Here is a 7,267-nt window from a genome sequence, read left to right as displayed (position 1 = left end):
GTGAACAGCAGGGGAAGCCAGGCCCACCCACTACCCTAGGTTCCAACCCAGGATCTCTATTATCAGCAGCCATGTACCACTCACTTCAATTCACTGATCCTTCTTCCCTGGACCTCTTCCTACCTGCCCCATCTGTCCCTCGGGGTTAATGGTCTTAAGATATAGCTATATCTCTCTACAAAACCAGCTAAGCAAAGTGCAGCCAGAAGTAGATTCTGGCTACCAGTTCAGGCTTCTTTGGCAAGAGAAGGGCCTCCACTCCTAGCCAGGAACTTGTAGCAACTTTTATCTGAGCTCTGTAGGCTCTGATTGGCTGCTCCATGCAGCCTCTCTAGGAAAGCCTGGAAGACCCACCTTCACTGCTCCTTTTCTTGGGTGGAGTGTAATAGGACCGTGGGGCCTCCAGCAGAGGGCCATGAAGGCCAAGTATACCCCATCACACCCCCTAACATAAGTCTTTTAAGAATACCAAGTTCCCTGGACAGAAATATAACACGCATGATAAAGTAGAACACAGGATATATGAGGTTTGCTGAGCCAGTGGAAGCATGCAGGAAATGTAATAATAAAGTAAGCAAATGAATCAGGGAGGCAGCACAAACAAAGGTGAGTGATGTATATTTCCTTGGATCATCACAGCTGCAAGGGTACTAATCCCATTGCTTCTAAATTTGAAACAAGAACTAGATATGATAGAGAAGAATGATGTAACAGAACAAACAAAGTGATGTTCCTTTATGATGTATGCTACAAAAAAAATTGAGACCTCTGTATCTTCACAGTCCTACAGAGGTGCAATGAAGCAGTAAAGAGGAAAAGGTATATTCCTCAAATTTATTTTGAGCAATAATTTTTCCTCACCAGATGTAAGTAGTGAAATCTGGTGAGTTCTGTCCCACCATTCTGAACACCTTACTTTTGTTACCTCCCATTTGGTCTCACAAGTGCTCCAGAAATCTTCCAAAGGAAAAAGAATGAGGTTTTGTGAATCCTAGGGGGGAGTGAAATTTTAAATGGTGACATTTTAATTTATGGGAAATCCAAGAAAGAGTATCATGTAAAGTTAAAACAAGGTCTGAAGGCAAATGGGGTGGTCAGAATAGAACAAAATGTAAGCTAGCCTCTGACAAACCTGACTACAGTTCTTAGGGCATGTGATAAAGAAGGGGCTGTGGCAGATCAGAAAAAGTCAAAACTACTGTAGAGATGTCACCACCTAAAAATGAACAAATATTGTTCCTTGATATGAGTACACTTTTGAAGAGCTAAACAATCTAGAGACAACATCCTCACTTCTGTGATTTTATTGTATTTACAAGTCTACAGCCATTTCCACGGTCCAGACAAGAAAGAGAAGGCAAGAGGACATGTCTAGAAGTTGTCTAGGGAGTGAATGGATCAACGGGACAGAGAAAGGGACACATTGAGCCCCCCACATCCAAATCCCCACCCTGCCAAGCCTCACCTCCTACAATCAGACCCTCCCCACTGAATCCCATCCCCTTTATCAAGACCACTCTCCCAGTGATCCCCTTGTACTCCAACCCCCGCCCTGATGAGCCCTGTGCACCCAGACCCCCACCCCACCAAGCCCCATTCCCCCAGCACCCAGACCCCCTGCTAAGCCCCATCCCCCCCCCTCACCCAGATTCTCCCTCTGAGCCCCAACCATGTTCACTTGGACCCACCCCGCATAGTCCCATGGTCCTACCCGGAAACCCCAAATAAGCCCTGTGCATCCAGACCCCGCCCCCAGATCCACACTGAGCCACCTGCACTCAGATTGCCCCACACAGAACCCTATACCTGTATACCCTACATCTGATCCCCCCCCCACACACAACACATATGATCCTGCTGGGCTGAGCCTGCCTGGTCACACCTGGTGCACCTGCTGTGGAGGGCAGGGCCCAGGCAATTCTGTGGCAGGCCCTGTCCCTTGTTGTATATCAGGGCTCAGTGCATCTCACCTCTCAGTTTGTGTCCTGCGGGGGGAAGGGGTGGGCAGGGTTGGAGGATGAGTGTGGTGGAGAGGGCTGCAGGTGATTCTCCCACCTCCATGCCAGCCAGGGGCCTGTGCTCCCAGTTGCCAGTCTGGAGCCTCCACATTTATTTACTGACAAAAAATAGAATGTGCAGAATTTTATATTTATGCACAGAAATTCTTTTGGTGCAGAATTCCCTTAGGAGGTACTATAATCTTTGACATATTGAAGACTGTTTCATGTTGTCCCAATATTCTCTTCAAGTTAAATATGCCCAATCTTTTAACCTTTCCTCAAACCGGATGAAAATGTGGGAAGTGGAGCATTCTCTGGCAAGGTGATTCTGGCTGTAGACCAATTGATTGGGTGGATCCGTTGACCATTTTTAGACACGTTGCAATTTCTGTTTAGAGGAAGCCTTTCCATCATGAGTAATGCTCACATTCAAACACACCTTTTATTCTCAAAACCCTTTTCAACCCTTCCCCACCCCCCTGAAACCCGCAGCCCTATCCCAGCAAGAGTCTGAACCCCATAAAAGAGAAGTGCCAGAGACTCTAGGAAGCCCTAGGGACTCTACTACTGCTATTGATTTCTGTTTAAGGCACTCAAATCTTCAGTGATGGGCAAACAACATAAAACTCAGATCGATGGATGACAGCAGAGCACGAGCTTGCTACAGTGAAGGGTAAACCAGCTTTGTGCTTCAAGCTGAACTCAGGATCCTAAGTGCTCAAGCAGTGTTTTCAAAGTCAGGTCGCAACCCAATACTGGTTGCGGCCACGTCAGGCACTGGGTCGCTCCTGGTCAGCACCACCAGTCCACTGCGATGCTTCCCAGCTAAGGCAGGCTAGCGCCTACCTGTTCCAATACAGTGTTGCACCCCAGAAGTGCCAAGCGCAGGTCTGGCTTCTAGGCAGAGGAGCGACAAACGTCCACAGTGCCTCCCTCTGCATCTGGTGGCCGCTGACCAGGAGCTGCCGGAGGTAAGCCTGTGCCCCAACCCCTGCCCCAGCCTTGAGCTGCCCTAACCTAGAACACCTTGCTGCACCCTAAACCTCTCATCTCTGGCCCCACCGAGCCTACACCCAGCCAGAGCCCTGACCCCCTCCCACATTCCCAACCCCATCCCTGCCCTGAGACCCCCAAACCCAGAATCCTTCCTATCGCACAACTTCCCATCCCCCTTCCCACACCCTGAACCTCTCATTCACACGCTCCACCTGAAACCCTCAAACCCTACACCCCAAAACTCTGCCCCAGCCCTGAGCCCTCCCACACCCCAAACCCTCATCCCAGCTCCGTTGGGTCACGGACATCAACAATTTTCTTCAACTGGGTCCCCAGTGAAAAAGTTTGAAACCCGCTGCTCTAAAGATCTGCTGCTGCAGGGTTACTCAGACTGCTTTGAAACGTGGTGTGCCACATGGGAGCCGGGGCTGCACCCAGGCAGGCCCCATTTGCGGGCTTTGAACTGAGACGCGCCACACCTAGCCGAGCCAGGGTAGAGGACTGGGGCAGTTTCCCCACACCCAAGGAGAGCACTTCCAACAGGTCAGCAGGAGGGAGCCCCTCTCGACGGGAGGCGCCATTGTGGCAGGTCTGTGTTGGGGGAAGGGAGAGTCGGTGCGCGGCCTCTCCCAGCCGTGCCGCCAGGGGAGCGGCACGGACCCCGCAGGCGCTTGCTCACTCACACGCCGCAGTCGGAGGCAAACGCGCGCGCCCGCCAAGGGCTGTGGCTGGGCTAGGCTTGTCTCCCCGCGGTGCTGCGCGCGCCGGACACCAGCGGCGGTTGGTGCGGCCCCCGCCCTGTTGGGATGGAGGAGAAGGCGCAGGCGCTCGCCCTCGCGGTTGCCATGCCCCGTTTGACGTCACGGGCAGTGTGGTGCCCGTGCGTTGCGGCGCTGTGATTGGCGGAGACCCCGTGTGCGGCGCTGGGAGAGAGGCTGAGCGGAGAGAGCAGCAGGGCTAGAGAGATACCAGTCCGCGCCGGCTACCGCCCAGACACAAGAACACTCGCGCCGCCGCTTCCTCCTTACGCAAGGTAACGGGGCCGCATGGCATAAGTCAGCCCTGCGGGTGCCCGCCAGGGGGAAGGAGCTGTGGAGGTGGCGGCCCCCCCGCCCCAGTTCTTCTGCAGGCAGCAGGGCGGCTCCCCGCGCCGGGCTCCCGCGGGAGGCGCGGGGAGCTGGTCCAAGGTAACTTTCTGCTGCTGTCGGACGTGGCCGCTGCTGCACAGGTGAGGCGGGTCCGCCCCTCCCTGCCCCCCCTCTCGCCCGCTCTAGGTTTCGTGCCTTGGAGAGGGGGAAGATGGAGTCGCTGGGGAGGCGGGGGCAGCAGCGTGTGACCCGGGAGGGTGTCAGCGGGGGCTGTTCCTCTGCAGGTGAGGCTGCTGGGCGGTGGCTCATCCCCGCCGTGTCGGGGCGGGTGAGCAGGCGCCTGGCCGGTGTCCGGGTGCCGGTGCGACCCTTCCCACCTGGGCGCGCGGGGCCCTGCCGGCACGGGGGCTGCCTGCCTGGGGCAGGGCGCGTAGCGTGGGACGCAGGCGACTCGCTGGTTGGGTGTGGTCTCCCGCCGGCAGCGCTGCGTCCGCCTGGCCGAGCCGGGTTCCTGGAGCGCCTTGCTGCGGTGGCCTCGCCCCGGATCCCGGCGCGGAGGGAGCCGGGGTGTCGCTGGGGACCCCGGCCGCGGGGCGTGTAATGGGCGCTTTGCCCGGGCTCCCGAGTGGCCACGGCAGCTCCTATAGGGCGGTGACTGCGCTGGCGCCGCGGGGCGGGGTCTGCGCCCCCTCTCTAGCCCGTGTGGCGGTGGCGCCGGGCTGCGGCTTTCCCCTCTGTCGCGCTGTGTCGGGGCGGGGGCGCGGCCGCCTCTTCCCCCAGGCGCTGGACTGAGGTGAGCGGGGTTAGCGCGCACAGTGGGTTGGGCTCTGGCACGGATCCGCCATGACAAAGAGCCCAGCGGAGACGCTGCCTGTCTCGGAGCCGGGCGGATGCGGCGGCCGCAGCGCGGGAGGGGCGGCGGGAGGAGTCTGGCCCAGTTGTCCCTCCTCGCCCACGCCTCGTCGATTTCATGTTGTAGCCGCCCGGCTCCTCAGCGCCCCGCGCTCGGTGTAGCCTTGCTGGCTGCAAGCGCGCACCGCGGCCCTGCGCTGCGGAGAGCTCTAGCAGCACCATTTTATGCTGTCAAGACGCGATCTAGTGTACAGAGGAATTGACTGGCATTTTCCGACTATCGCTGTGCTTCGAAAGTAGCTTCTCTTCTGTTAAAGCGCAGCAGTGCTGTCGAGGATCCTGCCGTGCCAGTCTGCTGGCGTTGGCTAGTCAGTAACTGCAGTTTGATCAACTGGCTTTCAGATAATGTTTTACCCACTACTGCCCTGTCTAATCTATGCTGGGTGGTAACATCGATGTAGCTGCAATCATTCTGTAAAATGGCTTCTTAACAGTGTTTGCAGTGTGATCAAGGCCTTAATCCACCCTAGCAAATATTACAGAGAAATGGAGCAACTGTGTTCTGGCAGTGTTGGTTCAAATAACTACTGAAACGTCCTTCACCCTTGAGATGATCTGAGCTCTGAATATCTAACTTTTTTTTCATGGAGTTTAAATACAAATTCAATTCCCAGTAGTCTTATGTGAAATATACTTATATAAGCCAAACCAAAACTGTTGGCAAGCAATGAATGGCAATTGGAATAAGTAATATAAAAACACAATATGCTTGGCTAAAATGAGTTTTCACTTTTTTTAGCTTCATCAGTTAAGATACCAAGGAATCATAGCTAGTGCATATTGCAGGGTTTGAAATAATTACCAGATATTTCACGAGTCTTTGGTTCATAATGAGTGTGGGGGTGGTGGGCTCTGACCATCCTGACATGCAAAAGGGTATATTTTAATCAAGTTAGATCAGTATATTGAAAGGGCTTGTTAAGATGCAGACCGAAAGGGCTACAACGCACCCAGCTAACACTTGCATCTCAATGAGGGTTTTCACTCAAATTGGGCAATGTGCCTGCCCATCAAGCCATAACCAGTGAGGTGGAAGAGCAATGCGCAGATGAGAAGCTCAGCCCCTCCCCTTCTAGGAGGGCTGCAAGTGTATGTGGGTGTATGATTAGGGCCTAAGCCAGGGATGTGCAACCTTTCAGAAGTGCTGTGCAGAGTCTTCATTTATTCACTCTTAATTTAAGGTTTCGCATTTTAACATTTTTAGAAGGTCTCTCTCTATAAGCTATTGTTATATGTAAAGTAAACAAGCTTTTTAAAATGTTTAAGAAGCTTCATTTAAAATTAAATTAAAATGCAGATCTTATCAGTTTAGTGTAGTGGTTCTTAACCTGGGATGCATGTACCCCCTGGGGCAGGGCCAGTGCAAGGATATTTTACGTCCTAGGCAAAACTTCCACCTTGCACCTCCCCCCCGCACATCGGTTCATAGAGGGGCAAATCCCAATGAGCCTTTATAGACGCCAGAGGCCAGCCTGCCCAGGGGCTGCTCCCCAGACCAGGTTCCGCCCCCACCCCCTGAATTCCCCTGGAAGGTGCACAGCCCCCCCCACAAGCCGACCCGACCCCAGTGGCCCCCACCCCAAAACTCATTGGCTTTGCCGGGCTTGGGCCGCTGCAGGAGCTCATCAGGGAGACACCGCATAGCCAGAGTGTCATACTTGCAGCAGCAGCAAGCCCTAGCCATGGAGGAGCCAGCACAGTGCAGGGGGGCAGCAGCCCTGCAAAGGCGGCGGTGCCACTAGCAGGGAGCAGCCGTGCCCCCTGCCCCTCCTGCCGAGGCTGCGGCCCGATGCCCCCCAAGGGGCTCCTGCAGGCTGCAGTGGATGTATGTGGGTGTCAGCCCCCATGCCCTTCCCCTAGCTCCTGTCTCACCCTGCCCCCATCCATTCCCTCCCATTTCCCACCCCGCCTGCCCTTGTCAGAACCCCTCCCCTGCTCTTTGTCCCCTGACTGCCCCCTCGTGGGACCCCTGCTCCTAAATGCCTCCCAGAACCTCACCCCCTACCTAAGCCTCTCTGCTCCTTGTCCCCTGACTGCCCCCTCCTGAGACCCCCCCCCAACTGCTCCCCTGGGATGCCACCCCCTATCTGTCCTCTGACTGCTCCAACCCTTATCCCCACCCCCACCACCAGATAGACCCCTGGGACTCCCACGCCCCATCCAACCACTCCCTTCCACCTGACAGGACCTCCAGAACTCCTGACCCATCCAATCCTCTCCCTGACTGCCCCCCTGGGACTCCCCTTATCATGCCCATCAGACGCTGGCTCC

General features: G+C 55.3%; 1 protein-coding gene across 2 annotated transcripts in view; it reads left to right on the top strand.

The window, feature by feature from the left end:
* The first annotated feature begins 3,900 nt into the window (after window positions 1–3,900).
* Window positions 3,901–7,267, top strand: part of YWHAZ (tyrosine 3-monooxygenase/tryptophan 5-monooxygenase activation protein zeta) — a 30,919-nt gene continuing 27,552 nt past the window's right edge. Inside the window, exon 1 of one of the 2 annotated variants that reach the window (XM_075063139.1) lies at window positions 3,901–4,029. The gene's annotated coding sequence lies outside the window, so the exon portion shown is untranslated. Of the gene's footprint in view, window positions 4,030–4,759; window positions 4,878–7,267 lie in introns of those variants that run through there. The other variant, XM_032779719.2, reaches the window with a different exon arrangement.

The sequence above is a fragment of the Chelonoidis abingdonii genome, chromosome 2 (genome assembly GCF_003597395.2).
Source record: "Chelonoidis abingdonii isolate Lonesome George chromosome 2, CheloAbing_2.0, whole genome shotgun sequence".
Taxonomy (NCBI): Eukaryota; Metazoa; Chordata; order Testudines; family Testudinidae; genus Chelonoidis; species Chelonoidis abingdonii.
This window is presented reverse-complemented; position numbering and strand designations above follow the sequence as displayed.